General features: G+C 40.2%; 1 protein-coding gene across 2 annotated transcripts in view; it reads left to right on the forward strand.

Annotated features, from left to right (window-relative positions):
• Positions 1-16,515, forward strand: part of LOC149439379 (rho GTPase-activating protein 4-like) — a 241,110-nt gene that overhangs the window by 175,391 nt on the left and 49,204 nt on the right. The window lies entirely within an intron of this gene.

The raw sequence follows: 16,515 nt of genomic DNA on the forward strand, positions 1-16,515 counted from the left end.
AAACACTGTAGAGTATAAACCCATTCAAAAAAAAGGGGGATTTGTGAAAAGAAATTCACAGAGAAAGCGGCTACATTATGAACAGAACGTGACACTCAGAAAAAATTTCCAAAAATTATGCTTTATTACACATATATAAATATGACATATGGGCGTTCGCCCTGGTTTACCATCACCTCAGTATGAGACAATACACACAGACCTAAAACCATATAAAATGACATCAAGACCGGTCTAAATGCATGTGCAACAGAAAAAATGACTGCAGGAGTCTAATGTCCCTGTAGCACAAACACATAGGTGAACACTTCCCAAAAGAGGTGTATCCAAAAATTATACCATAGGCATACCATAATGTTAATAATTATATGTAGAACAATACCATTATGGTGAATCCCAATCAGGGAATCCAAAAATTGTACTATGGAAAAATATCACATATATACAATGCAGCAAGCACAATAGGCGTCAAGAAGAGAACAACAAGCCTCAGGCCTGTATGGGGGGAGACATAAATGTCAAATATATGATGCAATTCATTCCTGTGCCGGCACAAGTGGTTGGGGCCCATTCATCTGTAATATAAACAGCTGTATCCTAGAGCTCTTGAATGAAATAATGCCCCATTTATTCCCAGGGTGGAAGAAAAGATGCAAAAAGCAGCACTCTGCTAGAAATGGTATCTTCACCACTATATGTGGACTACACACCACCTTTCGTAGGGAAAACAGGACATATCCCAAAAGATCTTCTGCCCGTTGAGATATATATGGTATATCCTGTATCCTATACAAAGCACCATGATGTCCCCATCCTGTAGTGAGATAAATGATATGTGGGAAGTCACTGACAGAGTATACACTCAATAAGATATATAAGTCATATAGATCACAGAGGACCATATATCTAATGTCCTGTAACAGTCCACTCACCACCTGTGCTGTGGGTATTAGGAATGAAAAAGATGTCCTTCATGGGTACTGCCATACACGGCCACAGAGGCCTAGGAACCACCGCTGACATCCGCCGATATACCGCGGGTTCCAGCCCCTTCTTGGCGCTTGTGCTGCTCACACTTGCCTCATGGCATATGAAGATGGCTTCCTCCTTATGGGTCAGCGTGCGTTCCACCTAATGCGCATGACCGGAAGTGACGTATCTGACGTATGACGTCAACGCGTTTCGCCGATGGGCGTATCTCACTCAGCTTCGTCAGGACCAATGAAACAACTGCATTTCAATTTCCTATTTATAGTGGGTAAAGACCCACCCATTTATGCAAAAAAGCTAACCTGCACTTGTTCCATATGGAAGAAAAGAAGGGGGCTAAATACTTAGCACAACTGCTGGTCTTTGTTGAATATAATTAAAAAGACAAACGGCTGGAGACAACAGAGAGGAGAGAGGCTTAGCAATTTTAACAATGCATATATTGATCAAAAGATCATGAATTAAATATACCAGTCAATTAACGCTTTTATCACATTTTAACCAGTAGATGGCGATATAAATCGGAGAATCACCAATTCTATTCATTGAGACAGGTTTTTTAGGAGACAATGTAAATTACCAAAGGACACCACAAGATGGCAATATAACCTGGGAGTTTTCATAAGGGTCATTACAGCAAAAATACCCCAATTCTCAGGCAACCATCCTATGGTGTGGTTATTATTCAAAAAGAGGAGGTACTAAGGGACAATTAACCAGACAATCAATCCTTTTACATTTTTTAGAGCTATATTGAAGCTCATACCATAAGATCATCCATACTTTTGTTAATATTCCCAATATATATAGGTTTATTTTGGGGTTATTTAATCTGAAGTCCAACCCTTTAAAAGACAAAAAAATGCCGTAGATTGCCCACCGCATGGCAATAAACAGGTACATAGTCCTATAAACCTATTTTTCCAAAAACACTTGGAGGTCACATTCCACATTTAACCCCTTAGGGTACAGTGTATCAAGTTTATATATCCAATGTTTCTCCTTTTTAAGCAGTTCTCTATCAAAATCACCTCTTCTTTGTGGGAAGTGCAGTGCATAGAAACCTTTTACTTTTGTACCGTCCAGTTTACCTCCATGATATTTGGCGTAATGTTGGGCAAGATTACTGTCAGGGTCATTTGACCTAATGTCTCTAAGATGTTCACCTATTCGTACTTTAAGTTGTCTTTTAGTCTTACCAACATACATCTTTTTACAGGGACAGGTTAGGATATATAATACTCTCACTGTGGAGCAGTTTATGAGACTCTGAATCCTATAATGAGTATTATTTCCTGAGTCATAAAAGGAATCCGTACGATCCACATATTTGCAGATTTGACATTTTCCACATTTAAACATCCCCTTGGTACGTGATTTTAACCATGTTGTTTGTTTTAATGGTTGATAGTCTGAATGAATAAGGAGGTCACCAAGATTTGGTGCTCTTCTTGCTACCATCTGGGGGCGCTCACCTACAATCTTACTCAGCCTAGGGCATTGGGTTAGAATCTTCCAGTGTTTTTCTAATATCAATTTTACATCTTGCCATTGGGCTCCAAATTGGGTTATCATTCTAACAGGTTGATCACTCGGTTTAGCCTTTACATCCTTTTTAGGAGATAATAAGTCCTCGCGGTCAGTCTGATATGCCCGTCTTCGAGCATTTCTAATTTGGGAGTGGGAATATCCCCTCTCTCTAAATCTTCTATAGAGGTCCTGAGCCTCCATTCTAAAGTCATTGATGTTTGAGCAATTTCTCCGACATCTCAAAAACTGTCCCACTGGAATCCCCGAAATCAGTGAACGTGGATGATAGCTTCTTGCCTCTAGTAGGGTGTTGGCAGCAGTAGGTTTTCTATATGTCTTTGTAAGGAGTCTTCCATTCTCAAGTCTAATCTCCAGATCCAGAAAAGAAATACATCTTTCATCAAATATATACGTGAGTCCAATGTTGAAGGAGTTCTGATTTAACTCTCCCAAAAATAATTTTAATTCCTCAGATGTTCCTCGCCATACAAGGAACACATCATCTATATATCTTAACCAGATCTGGACATTAGCTAGAAATCTTGATGATCTGAAGACAACCTGCTCCTCCCAAAACCCCAAATGGAGACATGCGTAGGCTGGAGCCCACGGTGCTCCCATACTGGTACCTCTAGTTTGTTGATAAAAGGTATTGTTAAATTGAAAAAAATTATGTTTTAATGCAAACTCCAATAACTCACTAATAAATTCGTTCTGTCCTCCCAAAGTAGGATATGTTTTATCAAGAAAGTAGGAAACTGATCTTACACCACATTCATGTGGGATAGAGGTGTAAAGTGATTCCACATCTATTCCCACTAGAATGGAGTTATCATTGATGATCATGTTTTCAATCTTAGCCAACACATCTTTAGTGTCCCTTACATAGGAGGGGAGATTAGGAACCATATCTTTAAGGAACAAATCTATATATTGCCCTGTTTTATCTAGGGGACCATTAATGGCTGAAACAATAGGTCTACCTGGAGGGTTTTCTTGATTTTTATGTATTTTAGGGATAATGTAAAAAGTAGGGTGATTAAATTCTTCAGTTCTCAGGTAGTCATATTCTTTTTTAGTTAACAAACCCACTTCTTTTCCTAGTATTAAGATGGAATTTAGTTTTTTTACCACCATATGGAAAGGATTCGCAGTCACTTTCCTATATGTGGATGAATCACTCAATAAGCGCTTCACCTCCCTGACATAGTTTTGTTCATTCAAAATCACTACATTACCCCCTTTATCACTTCTCTTAATAACAATATCTTTGGTCTCTTTTAGTTCTTTAAGAGCTTTTCTTTCTTTTTTGGTAAGATTATCACCAATTGGCATTTTCCACTCAAGATTTTTAAGATCATCAGCAACAAAATCTAGAAATGTCGAGATCCTCATATTGGAGCGAATTTTTGGCATTTTTGTCGATCTAATATTTAGATCAACCTTCCTAATTATGTTATTGGAATTGTCCAGGTCTATTGCACTCTCATCACCATCCTCATTTTCCTCTATGAGAGATATCAACATATCTAGCATCTTGCGGTCCTCAATGGACGAGTCAGAGGCCATATCCTCCAAAATAGTGGGATTACCATGTATCATTCTCAAGAAAACTTTTCTTAGAAATAAGTTAACATCTTTAAATACCTCGAACTCGTCCATGGGGGTCACTGGTGAGAAGGACATACCTTTGTTCAATAAAGAAATATGTTCCCTTCTGAGTGGAAAATTAGCCAAATTGATTACCTTATTGTCATGGATATTCTCTTCTACTACCTCCTTTGACTTCTTGTTCTGCCCTTGTCCTCCTGATGTTTGTTTTTTAAGGATTCCTCTACTTTCTTTTTTGATCCTCTTCCCATCTGTGATTGATGGATATGAGGAGGTTCTCCATTTTGTTGGTCTAAAAAAGAGACAGATTTTCCAAGATTTTCAGAATCACTTTCACTGGACATGGTTTCTCCCATTGATCTAGAATGTGAACGAAATACTCTTCGTTTAGATCGACTTCTACTTCTTTTTGTAGTGAGATCAAATATCTCACCTGTTTCCCAGTCTTTTAGATCACGTCTAAATTTAGTTTGTTTAGTAGTTCTAAGATTTTTTTGTACTTTTTCAACTTCCTTTTTCAGTTGTTCATTATATTTTTCAAAGTTCTCCTGATTTTTGAAGGGATCTAAATCTAATGCACTTTTACTAATAGCCTGATCCAATTCTTCAAGTTGTAATTTTTCCTCCTCGACAATGAGTTTCATACCATTAATCCCATGTTCTATACACAGCACTTTCCATTTCTCCAAAAACCTTTCATTATGTAAATGTTCAGCTGGAACTACCTTACTTCTCAAACCACGTGGGATAATACTCTGTCTAATATAAGCTTCCAAGAAGCATACATCCCATTTCCGATTAAGACGTTTAATAACCAGCTTTTTATGTTCCCTGAACTTAATCTTAATATCCTCATCTTCAGTGGATAGATTTGGGCCTTCTGCTACAAAGGCTCGATACATTTCCAACTCTACCTCCTCTCCCGGTATAAATGCCATGAATATAAGCCTCTCAACTCAATGTGCTCCAACCGTCTAATAAATAAAACACTCATAAACTGGGGTGATGGCAAACCAAATTACCAAAGTCAAATAACCTCTATAGGAACAGGTCCATAAGAACCCAAAAGACGCATGTATAAAAGATAGTTATTAAGAGGTTGTAAAATGATTTATCATGTCACCCAATATTTGGTCTCCATTCAGTAGCCAAAAGAGGCATTCAAAAAAAAGGGGGATTTGTGAAAAGAAATTCACAGAGAAAGCGGCTACATTATGAACAGAACGTGACACTCAGAAAAAATTTCCAAAAATTATGCTTTATTACACATATATAAATATGACATATGGGCGTTCGCCCTGGTTTACCATCACCTCAGTATGAGACAATACACACAGACCTAAAACCATATAAAATGACATCAAGACCGGTCTAAATGCATGTGCAACAGAAAAAATGACTGCAGGAGTCTAATGTCCCTGTAGCACAAACACATAGGTGAACACTTCCCAAAAGAGGTGTATCCAAAAATTATACCATAGGCATACCATAATGTTAATAATTATATGTAGAACAATACCATTATGGTGAATCCCAATCAGGGAATCCAAAAATTGTACTATGGAAAAATATCACATATATACAATGCAGCAAGCACAATAGGCGTCAAGAAGAGAACAACAAGCCTCAGGCCTGTATGGGGGGAGACATAAATGTCAAATATATGATGCAATTCATTCCTGTGCCGGCACAAGTGGTTGGGGCCCATTCATCTGTAATATAAACAGCTGTATCCTAGAGCTCTTGAATGAAATAATGCCCCATTTATTCCCAGGGTGGAAGAAAAGATGCAAAAAGCAGCACTCTGCTAGAAATGGTATCTTCACCACTATATGTGGACTACACACCACCTTTCGTAGGGAAAACAGGACATATCCCAAAAGATCTTCTGCCCGTTGAGATATATGGAAAGGTGGTGTGTAGTCCACATATAGTGGTGAAGATACCATTTCTAGCAGAGTGCTGCTTTTTGCATCTTTTCTTCCACCCTGGGAATAAATGGGGCATTATTTCATTCAAGAGCTCTAGGATACAGCTGTTTATATTACAGATGAATGGGCCCCAACCACTTGTGCCGGCACAGGAATGAATTGCATCATATATTTGACATTTATGTCTCCCCCCATACAGGCCTGAGGCTTGTTGTTCTCTTCTTGACGCCTATTGTGCTTGCTGCATTGTATATATGTGATATTTTTCCATAGTACAATTTTTGGATTCCCTGATTGGGATTCACCATAATGGTATTGTTCTACATATAATTATTAACATTATGGTATGCCTATGGTATAATTTTTGGATACACCTCTTTTGGGAAGTGTTCACCTATGTGTTTGTGCTACAGGGACATTAGACTCCTGCAGTCATTTTTTCTGTTGCACATGCATTTAGACCGGTCTTGATGTCATTTTATATGGTTTTAGGTCTGTGTGTATTGTCTCATACTGAGGTGATGGTAAACCAGGGCGAACGCCCATATGTCATATTTATATATGTGTAATAAAGCATAATTTTTGGAAATTTTTTCTGAGTGTCACGTTCTGTTCATAATGTAGCCGCTTTCTCTGTGAATTTCTTTTCACAAATCCCCCTTTTTTTTGAATGCCTCTTTTGGCTACTGAATGGAGACCAAATATTGGGTGACATGATAAATCATTTTACAACCTCTTAATAACTATCTTTTATACATGCGTCTTTTGGGTTCTTATGGACCTGTTCCTATAGAGGTTATTTGACTTTGGTAATTTGGTTTGCCATCACCCCAGTTTATGAGTGTTTTATTTATTAGACGGTTGGAGCACATTGAGTTGAGAGGCTTATATTCATGGCATTTATACCGGGAGAGGAGGTAGAGTTGGAAATGTATCGAGCCTTTGTAGCAGAAGGCCCAAATCTATCCACTGAAGATGAGGATATTAAGATTAAGTTCAGGGAACATAAAAAGCTGGTTATTAAACGTCTTAATCGGAAATGGGATGTATGCTTCTTGGAAGCTTATATTAGACAGAGTATTATCCCACGTGGTTTGAGAAGTAAGGTAGTTCCAGCTGAACATTTACATAATGAAAGGTTTTTGGAGAAATGGAAAGTGCTGTGTATAGAACATGGGATTAATGGTATGAAACTCATTGTCGAGGAGGAAAAATTACAACTTGAAGAATTGGATCAGGCTATTAGTAAAAGTGCATTAGATTTAGATCCCTTCAAAAATCAGGAGAACTTTGAAAAATATAATGAACAACTGAAAAAGGAAGTTGAAAAAGTACAAAAAAATCTTAGAACTACTAAACAAACTAAATTTAGACGTGATCTAAAAGACTGGGAAACAGGTGAGATATTTGATCTCACTACAAAAAGAAGTAGAAGTCGATCTAAACGAAGAGTATTTCGTTCACATTCTAGATCAATGGGAGAAACCATGTCCAGTGAAAGTGATTCTGAAAATCTTGGAAAATCTGTCTCTTTTTTAGACCAACAAAATGGAGAACCTCCTCATATCCATCAATCACAGATGGGAAGAGGATCAAAAAAGAAAGTAGAGGAATCCTTAAAAAACAAACATCAGGAGGACAAGGGCAGAACAAGAAGTCAAAGGAGGTAGTAGAAGAGAATATCCATGACAATAAGGTAATCAATTTGGCTAATTTTCCACTCAGAAGGGAACATATTTCTTTATTGAACAAAGGTATGTCCTTCTCACCAGTGACCCCCATGGACGAGTTCGAGGTATTTAAAGATGTTAACTTATTTCTAAGAAAAGTTTTCTTGAGAATGATACATGGTAATCCCACTATTTTGGAGGATATGGCCTCTGACTCGTCCATTGAGGACCGCAAGATGCTAGATATGTTGATATCTCTCATAGAGGAAAATGAGGATGGTGATGAGAGTGCAATAGACCTGGACAATTCCAATAACATAATTAGGAAGGTTGATCTAAATATTAGATCGACAAAAATGCCAAAAATTCGCTCCAATATGAGGATCTCGACATTTCTAGATTTTGTTGCTGATGATCTTAAAAATCTTGAGTGGAAAATGCCAATTGGTGATAATCTTACCAAAAAAGAAAGAAAAGCTCTTAAAGAACTAAAAGAGACCAAAGATATTGTTATTAAGAGAAGTGATAAAGGGGGTAATGTAGTGATTTTGAATGAACAAAACTATGTCAGGGAGGTGAAGCGCTTATTGAGTGATTCATCCACATATAGGAAAGTGACTGCGAATCCTTTCCATATGGTGGTAAAAAAACTAAATTCCATCTTAATACTAGGAAAAGAAGTGGGTTTGTTAACTAAAAAAGAATATGACTACCTGAGAACTGAAGAATTTAATCACCCTACTTTTTACATTATCCCTAAAATACATAAAAATCAAGAAAACCCTCCAGGTAGACCTATTGTTTCAGCCATTAATGGTCCCCTAGATAAAACAGGGAAATATATAGATTTGTTCCTTAAAGATATGGTTCCTAATCTCCCCTCCTATGTAAGGGACACTAAAGATGTGTTGGCTAAGATTGAAAACATGATCATCAATGATAACTCCATTCTAGTGGGAATAGATGTGGAATCACTTTACACCTCTATCCCACATGAATGTGGTGTAAGATCAGTTTCCTACTTTCTTGATAAAACATATCCTACTTTGGGAGGACAGAACGAATTTATTAGTGAGTTATTGGAGTTTGCATTAAAACATAATTTTTTTCAATTTAACAATACCTTTTATCAACAAACTAGAGGTACCAGTATGGGAGCACCGTGGGCTCCAGCCTACGCATGTCTCCATTTGGGGTTTTGGGAGGAGCAGGTTGTCTTCAGATCATCAAGATTTCTAGCTAATGTCCAGATCTGGTTAAGATATATAGATGATGTGTTCCTTGTATGGCGAGGAACATCTGAGGAATTAAAATTATTTTTGGGAGAGTTAAATCAGAACTCCTTCAACATTGGACTCACGTATATATTTGATGAAAGATGTATTTCTTTTCTGGATCTGGAGATTAGACTTGAGAATGGAAGACTCCTTACAAAGACATATAGAAAACCTACTGCTGCCAACACCCTACTAGAGGCAAGAAGCTATCATCCACGTTCACTGATTTCGGGGATTCCAGTGGGACAGTTTTTGAGATGTCGGAGAAATTGCTCAAACATCAATGACTTTAGAATGGAGGCTCAGGACCTCTATAGAAGATTTAGAGAGAGGGGATATTCCCACTCCCAAATTAGAAATGCTCGAAGACGGGCATATCAGACTGACCGCGAGGACTTATTATCTCCTAAAAAGGATGTAAAGGCTAAACCGAGTGATCAACCTGTTAGAATGATAACCCAATTTGGAGCCCAATGGCAAGATGTAAAATTGATATTAGAAAAACACTGGAAGATTCTAACCCAATGCCCTAGGCTGAGTAAGATTGTAGGTGAGCGCCCCCAGATGGTAGCAAGAAGAGCACCAAATCTTGGTGACCTCCTTATTCATTCAGACTATCAACCATTAAAACAAACAACATGGTTAAAATCACGTACCAAGGGGATGTTTAAATGTGGAAAATGTCAAATCTGCAAATATGTGGATCGTACGGATTCCTTTTATGACTCAGGAAATAATACTCATTATAGGATTCAGAGTCTCATAAACTGCTCCACAGTGAGAGTATTATATATCCTAACCTGTCCCTGTAAAAAGATGTATGTTGGTAAGACTAAAAGACAACTTAAAGTACGAATAGGTGAACATCTTAGAGACATTAGGTCAAATGACCCTGACAGTAATCTTGCCCAACATTACGCCAAATATCATGGAGGTAAACTGGACGGTACAAAAGTAAAAGGTTTCTATGCACTGCACTTCCCACAAAGAAGAGGTGATTTTGATAGAGAACTGCTTAAAAAGGAGAAACATTGGATATATAAACTTGATACACTGTACCCTAAGGGGTTAAATGTGGAATGTGACCTCCAAGTGTTTTTGGAAAAATAGGTTTATAGGACTATGTACCTGTTTATTGCCATGCGGTGGGCAATCTACGGCATTTTTTTGTCTTTTAAAGGGTCGGACTTCAGATTAAATAACCCCAAAATAAACCTATATATATTGGGAATATTAACAAAAGTATGGATGATCTTATGGTATGAGCTTCAATATAGCTCTAAAAAATGTAAAAGGATTGATTGTCTGGTTAATTGTCCCTTAGTACCTCCTCTTTTTGAATAATAACCACACCATAGGATGGTTGCCTGAGAATTGGGGTATTTTTGCTGTAATGACCCTTATGAAAACTCCCAGGTTATATTGCCATCTTGTGGTGTCCTTTGGTAATTTACATTGTCTCCTAAAAAACCTGTCTCAATGAATAGAATTGGTGATTCTCCGATTTATATCGCCATCTACTGGTTAAAATGTGATAAAAGCGTTAATTGACTGGTATATTTAATTCATGATCTTTTGATCAATATATGCATTGTTAAAATTGCTAAGCCTCTCTCCTCTCTGTTGTCTCCAGCCGTTTGTCTTTTTAATTATATTCAACAAAGACCAGCAGTTGTGCTAAGTATTTAGCCCCCTTCTTTTCTTCCATATGGAACAAGTGCAGGTTAGCTTTTTTGCATAAATGGGTGGGTCTTTACCCACTATAAATAGGAAATTGAAATGCAGTTGTTTCATTGGTCCTGACGAAGCTGAGTGAGATACGCCCATCGGCGAAACGCGTTGACGTCATACGTCAGATACGTCACTTCCGGTCATGCGCATTAGGTGGAACGCACGCTGACCCATAAGGAGGAAGCCATCTTCATATGCCATGAGGCAAGTGTGAGCAGCACAAGCGCCAAGAAGGGGCTGGAACCCGCGGTATATCGGCGGATGTCAGCGGTGGTTCCTAGGCCTCTGTGGCCGTGTATGGCAGTACCCATGAAGGACATCTTTTTCATTCCTAATACCCACAGCACAGGTGGTGAGTGGACTGTTACAGGACATTAGATATATGGTCCTCTGTGATCTATATGACTTATATATCTTATTGAGTGTATACTCTGTCAGTGACTTCCCACATATCATTTATCTCACTACAGGATGGGGACATCATGGTGCTTTGTATAGGATACAGGATATACCATATATATCTCAACGGGCAGAAGATCTTTTGGGATATGTCCTGTTTTCCCTACGAAAGGTGGTGTGTAGTCCACATATAGTGGTGAAGATACCATTTCTAGCAGAGTGCTGCTTTTTGCATCTTTTCTTCCACCCTGGGAATAAATGGGGCATTATTTCATTCAAGAGCTCTAGGATACAGCTGTTTATATTACAGATGAATGGGCCCCAACCACTTGTGCCGGCACAGGAATGAATTGCATCATATATTTGACATTTATGTCTCCCCCCATACAGGCCTGAGGCTTGTTGTTCTCTTCTTGACGCCTATTGTGCTTGCTGCATTGTATATATGTGATATTTTTCCATAGTACAATTTTTGGATTCCCTGATTGGGATTCACCATAATGGTATTGTTCTACATATAATTATTAACATTATGGTATGCCTATGGTATAATTTTTGGATACACCTCTTTTGGGAAGTGTTCACCTATGTGTTTGTGCTACAGGGACATTAGACTCCTGCAGTCATTTTTTCTGTTGCACATGCATTTAGACCGGTCTTGATGTCATTTTATATGGTTTTAGGTCTGTGTGTATTGTCTCATACTGAGGTGATGGTAAACCAGGGCGAACGCCCATATGTCATATTTATATATGTGTAATAAAGCATAATTTTTGGAAATTTTTTCTGAGTGTCATGTTCTGTTCATAATGTAGCCGCTTTCTCTGTGAATTTCTTTTCACAAATCCCCCTTTTTTTTGAATGCCTCTTTTGGCTACTGAATGGAGACCAAATATTGGGTGACATGATAAATCATTTTACAACCTCTTAATAACTATCTTTTATACAAGAGTATAAACCCAGCCAAAACTTTTCTGTTAGAGTTGGGAAGGTTTGGAATCCCAGTTAGGTCTTTACTGCTGTCGGGGGCTCTTACTATTTCCCATTACAGAATTTCCTTCACTTTCTGTCTAGTGAAACCACTGTTACCAGGACAGGGGTAATCTCTCCAATGGATCCATGAATAGCAGTGAAACCCAACAGACATTCCAACCCTTCACTATTCCATCCAAAATTTGAAAAAATGTTTTGGCCGGACGCACACTTTAAGCTCATCTGTAGTTTGTAATTCTGGGTAGTGCCAATGTCATCAATGCAACTTCTACTCTTGGACTTGGACAGACCGGTTGCCAAAAACTCCATGCACAGTAAGACGAGCAGTGCAAAGCGCAATAACTAATAGCTACCAATCAGATTTGAGTTTAATTAATTTTGCTTAATGAAGAAGAGTTCTGGTTGGTTATTGCATTTTGCACATTTCTGTTTGCCTTATTAAATCTGTGTAAACATGGGCTTTAGGGAATGGCAAGCGTTTACAAAGCATTTGCAAAGCTTCCAGGACATTTCAAGCACCTATCTTGAAGTTTTTAGGCTACATTCATATTTTCCATTTTGTAAACATGCACAGAATTGCACCGTGTTGTTGCGTGTTTGTGTTAGATTTTGCACCATATGCATAGAGCAGACCAGACCTGGGCATATTGCGTCCCCAAGGCCACATCCTGCCCTTTGGTTCGAGATGCTTTGCATCTCAGTCAGAACATTTTTTAATTGTGGGTGTGAAGTTTGACAGCCAAACATGTGAACCATGTGAACAGCCCTGTTTGTTATTTTACAGTTTGGGTGAGCAGCCACGGGACAGTAAAACTGCAACTCATCCTCCTGTTTTATCACATCTTAATCGTCTGTCTGAAAGAGACCTTGTGACGGAAGCGTAGGCAGGACAGAGCACACGGAGAAGATGGGGAACACACAAAGCTTTATTGCAACAACAAAATGACAGACACTCAATGGGGAAATGGCAGGGAGGATGATGTGTGCGCAAACTAGGGATGATTCCAGGCATGAGGGGTCTTCAGCGACAGGCAGGCAACCCACCCCTGGACTGGGGTCTCGGGCAGCAGGCAGGCAATCTCCCCCTAGGCTTGGGGCCTCAGCCGAGCTCCCTCCGTGACTGGACAGCGGATTGGAGTCTTGGGCAACAGGCGGGCAACCTACCCCTGGGCAGGGGTCTTGGGCAACAGGCAGGCAATCTCCCCCCTAGGCTTGGGGCCTCAGCTGAGCTCCCTCCGTGACTGCACAGCGGATTGGAGTATCGGGCAACAGGCAGGCAACCTACCCCTGGGCAGGGGTCTCGGGAACTCAACGGGACTCTAGCTGTGGAGTCTGGCCTAGCACAGCTCACACCCAGCTTTCTAGGGACATCGGGGTCACGGGGACTTGCAGATGCTCAGCAGCAGGTGGCCTCCAGGGAGGTGGGCGACATGTGGACGCTCGGCAGCAGGCAGCTTCCAGGGACCCTCACAGCAGCCGGCTCCTCCAGGGGCCTAGTGATCAGCAGCAGGGGCCCTCACGGTGGCCGGCTCCTCCAGGGGCCCAGCGATCAGAAGGCAGGGGCCCTCACAGTGGCCGGCTTCTCCAGGGGCCCAGCGACCAGCAGGCAGGGGCCTTCACAGCGGCCAGCTTCTCCAGGGGCCCAGCGATCAGCAGCAGGGGCCTTCACAGCAGCCAGCTTCTCCAGGGGCCCAGCGATCAGAAGGCAGGGGCCCTCACAGCGGCCGGCTTCTCCAGGGCCCAGTGACCAGCAGGCAGGGGCCCTCACAGCGGCCAGGAACAGCTGCGGGGGTAGCATGGCCGTGGGGTCTGACCTTGGAAGAGGGGCTCATGCAGAGCTGCGGAGACTCCCACCCTGAGACATTCAGCGGAGGGAGCAAGATGATTCCAGCAGTGTGCACAGGAACAAAGAGAGAGGGGCTGCTTCCTGTGCAAGTCTTTTAAATCCATGTGGGACGCTGCTAGGTTGCCTCGGCAACGGCCTGCCCAGCAACGTTCATGGAAGCTACATGGACATCGGAATGTGCAAGGGGGAAGGGAGGGGTGGAGGGATATGGCGGGGGATGGGAGAGGCACTGGCACTCTGTGACAGACCTATATAATGCTTTTTATTCCTAGCACCAGGTGTTTGTTTTCTATATGTTTACTTATGGGCTTTCTCAGGTCCAGAATAAAAATTGAGCCAACTTAAGTCTGGCCCTCCACAACAGTCCCAGTTTCATATGTGGCCCTTTGGGAAAATTAATTGCCCACCCCTGGGGAAGACCTTTGATTTCAGTGACAAATATGGCAAAGTAGCTCATGTATCTTTTTGAACATTGAGCTTTATGCCATTTTTATCAGCATGTTTTGCCGTGTGCTTTTTTAAAATTTTTTTTGCAAAAGAAATGCATGTCTTTCTTACCGCATTTTGGGTGCCATTGCCAATCAATGGCGGCATAAGTGAATTTTTCATGTTTCATAAATGCGTGTGCTCTCGAAATGAATGCAACCTTAGGGCTCATAGACACTCGCTTTGGTTACTGAAGAGCAGTCTGCCTTCAAATTGTCCTTCAGAGAGCATTTGACAGGCTCCTTTAACCCCTTGAACTCTGCACTAGCACGTTGCAATCATTGTGAATGGTTGCAGGGCACTCGCAGAGTAAAAAGCGGCTCAACCTCTCCTAAGCCGCTAATGTAAACAAACCCTAAGAAGAGATTTAGCTGTAGCCTAAAAGTCCCACAAAATGTCTCTGGACTGGAAAACCACGGATTTATTCTATAAAACAAACTGAGAGTGCATTGGCATTGTATAAAATCCTTGATATATTTTTATTAAAACTTAAAATTTGTACTCACAAAACTCCTTGGTATATTATGAATATCCATAAAATTGAGAACCAATAGGAACAAACTTCTGATATGAGCTACTTTGGTTGGCTTTGGTTTGCCGACCTGAGACACTTGATAAGTATTCCAAAGGGAAATGAAAGGAGGGGACACAGCAGTGTTGAGTTCTCACAGCAGAACATAGACACTGCCTCACATATGCCATGTAGTAAAAATGAGGCAGCACCTACATTCTGTTGTGATGATCGGAAGCGTCAGTGTTGTAAGCCTGCTGTATCCCCTCCTTCAGTTTGCATCTGAACTACCTATCAAGTCTTTCAGCCCAAAGGCCAATTAAAGGAGCTCACAAAGCAGTATATAAAGTGAGGAATGATGTATCAGGAACGTGTGCAAAATCAGCCATTTTTCCTTGACACACAGAGAAACTCGTTGGCCATTATCTGATGTGTGACAGTGACATTTATTGGTAATGGCATCTGCAAGCATACACCAAACCATTGGTGCGGTATATTTTTGAAAACAGCAGGGGACTTCTTTTCCATGTTTCTCGTGTGTAGGGCAGAATATTGAAATTAATGGTCTGCCCTACACACCACGCAGAGGAACACATCTGAGCTGGGCCTCACCTTTTACATATACTATAACAATGCTTTGTATATGTTTGTACACATTGCTCTTAAACATGCCAAAGCCCTTTATGTTGGCAACCAGTCCATTTGGTGATCAGAAGCAAAATAGGAGGGAAACCCTTTTTGATACGTTAAATGACCACTAAATCTAAAATACCATGTTGCCCTGTATATAACACGGGCAGCTATCACTTTCCAAGAGAAGGCTAGTAACCACAGTCTCTATTTTTCTCATATGAATAGTGTCAAGTTATGTGCATATAGTGTGAACACATCCTTGAAGGACATCTGTGAAATGTCTTGCTCAAAGTGTATCTCTAGGCAAAACCTTTTTAAAAAAGATTTAGAAAGAGCAGGGAACGGTTAACCCCTCTTTCAAGTTTTTAATTCAGCCTGTGTCCCTGTGGGGGGGAGATTTGTCCTCTATTTGTCCTGATGACAATTATCGCCAAAAATGAGGGTAAGGGAAATAAAACAAATTAAGACTTGTCCCAAGAACAAGAGGTGAGGGGAACCTTCCAACAACACCTGTTTTCGGGAGAAATGGCTAATAGGAGAATTCCCCTCTGTTTAGAAGATTTCTTTTAACATCCTGTTGCATCTCATTGACTGAATGTGAAGGGAAATCTCCCCAATGGAACACAGACAGCAAAAAATATATTGAAAGCGGTTTTAACCCATCTAAAATGAAAAAAAAGAGTTTTGGCTATACATACACTTTGAGCAATAGATGTCTCCAAAAATTGCTTTTTTGGTGGGAAATTGCAATTTTCTGGATTAATACAAACCTGTATTTTAGGTTTTGTGCTCCTCTATTATAACTAAATACATGTAATACCAATCTGTTACACATTATATAGTATATACTGTATATATTTGAACAATACCAGCTTCATTAGGTTATTATATTTATATTAGGCAAAGA

Source organism: Staurois parvus, unplaced genomic scaffold, assembly GCF_062004578.1.
Source record: "Staurois parvus isolate SC_StPar_1 unplaced genomic scaffold, SC_StPar_1.0 ptg001132l, whole genome shotgun sequence".
Lineage (NCBI taxonomy): Eukaryota > Metazoa > Chordata > Amphibia > Anura > Ranidae > Staurois > Staurois parvus.